Genomic DNA, 2284 nt, shown 5'->3' on the forward strand with positions numbered 1-2284 from the left:
AATGTTTTGTTTCCCAAATATTGACGGCAGAGCAAGTATTTTGTTAACATTACTGACTTACGATAGGTGTGCCCTTTACTAAAGCACATTATTAACGTGGGAATATAACATAATTAATGTATCATAACATGTACATCATTAAAGCACGTAATTATGTAACACTTCTGTTTGTTGTAAATGAAAACATGTCGAGCATCTTGAACAACTGTTGTATCTAAAACAAAGAACAAAAAACCCAACCCTGATGATACTTCCCTCTTCCACATGCGGTACATATTTCCTCATTCCTTCACGTTCACGATTCTTTAAATTTGTGAATGGGTGTAACCAGCTTGTCTGTCTGCAAGCTCAGACAAACTCTTCTAACATTGCAGACAGAGACACATGTTGGCTGTGCATGAAACCGAGAGCTGCAATGGCAGAGCTAGAATTTCAAAACGACCAAACAAAATTCTGCTGTTCGATCTGTTTGGATCTACTGAAGGATCCCACAACTATTCCCTGTGGACACAACTACTGCATGAGATGTATCAAAGCCCACTGGGATGTAGAAGATACAAAGCAAGCTCACAGCTGCCCTCAGTGCAGACAGACTTTCACAGGGAGGCCTGTCCTGGTAAAAAACACCATGTTAGCTGAGTTGGTGGAAGAGCTGAAGAGGATTGGACTCCAAGCTGCTCCTGCTGATCACTGCTATGCTGGACCTGAAGATGTGGCCTGTGATGTCTGCACTGGAAGAAAAATGAAAGCCTTCAAGTCCTGTTTATTCTGTCTGGCATCTTACTGTGAGAAACACCTTCAGACTCATTATGATGTGGCTCCATTAAAGAAACACAAGCTGGTGGAGCCCTCCAAGAAGCTCCAGGAGAGCATCTGCTCTCGTCATGATGAGGTGATGAAGATGTTCTGCCGTACTGATCAGCAGAGTATCTGTTATCTCTGCTCTGTGGATGAACATAAAGGCCACGACACAGTCTCAGCTGCAGCAGAAAGGACTGAGAGGCAGAGAGAGCTGGAGGTGAGTCGACAAAACATCCAGCAGAGAATCCAGGACAGAGAGAAAGATGTGAAGCTGCTTCAACAGGAGGTGGAGGCCATCAATCAGTCTGCTGATCAAACAGTGGAGCACAGTGAGAAGATCTTCACTGAGCTGATCCATCTCATCCAGAAAAGAAGCTCTGATGTGAAGCAGCAGATCAGATCCCAGCAGGAAACTGAAGTGAGTCGAGTCAAAGAGCTTCAGGAGAAGCTGGAGCAGGAGATCACTGAGCTGAAGAGGAAAGATGCTGAGCTGAAGCAGCTCTCACACACAGAGGATCACATCCAGTTTCTACACAACTACCCCTCACTGTCAGCACTCAGTGAGTCTACAGACTCATCCAGCATCAATATCCGTCCTCTGAGCTACTTTGAGGATGTGACAGCAGCTGTGTCAGAGGTCAGAGATAAACTACAGGACATTCTGAGAGAGGAATGGACAAACATCTCACTGACAGTCACTGAAGTGGAGCCAGAGCCAAAGACCAGAGCTGAATTCTTAAAATATTCATGTGAAATCACACTGGATCCAAACACAACAAACAAACAGCTGTTATTATCAGAGGGAAACAGAAAAGCAACAGCAGTGAAACAACAACAGTCTTATTCTGATCATCCAGACAGATTCACTATAATGTGGCAAGTTCTGAGTACAGAGAGTCTGACTGGACATTGTTACTGGGAGGTGGAGTGGAGAGGGAACGGAGCTTATGTAGCAGTCGGTTACAAGAATATCAGCAGAACAGGGAGTGGGAATGAATGTAGATTTGGACGTAATGACAAATCTTGGTCATTAGACTGCTTCAAAAACAGTTATACATTTTGGCACAACAACGTCCAAACTCGTGTCTCAGGTCCTCGTTCCTCCAGAGTAGGAGTGTACCTGGATCACAGAGCAGGTATTTTGTCCTTCTACAGCGTCTCTGGAACCATGACTCTCCTCCACAGAGTCCAGACCACATTCACTCAGCCGCTCTGTGCTGGACTTTGGTTTCACTGTTTTGGAAACACTGCTAAGTTTAGTAAACTGAAACAAACATGTTTTTAAAGTTATACAGGAGTTGGCTTACATCTGTATATTATTATTATTTTGTATCTGTAAATGATCACAATCACTGTTGTAGCATTTCTGCACTGTACTAGATGACCTTTATCTACAAGGTTCTAAACGTCTGTTGAATATTTGTATGTATTCAAGTGGAATATATGTATTTGTTTTTATTTAGCTATTGTTTTTTTGTTTTTT

General features: G+C 43.0%; 1 pseudogene; it reads left to right on the forward strand.

Moving 5' to 3' along the window:
* Positions 1 to 415: 415 nt before the first annotated feature.
* On the forward strand, positions 416 to 1510 carry LOC134616782 (E3 ubiquitin/ISG15 ligase TRIM25-like; annotated as a pseudogene).
* Positions 1511 to 2284: the final 774 nt, after the last annotated feature.

This window comes from Pelmatolapia mariae, linkage group LG18, assembly GCF_036321145.2.
Source record: "Pelmatolapia mariae isolate MD_Pm_ZW linkage group LG18, Pm_UMD_F_2, whole genome shotgun sequence".
NCBI classification, from domain to species: Eukaryota; Metazoa; Chordata; class Actinopteri; order Cichliformes; family Cichlidae; genus Pelmatolapia; species Pelmatolapia mariae.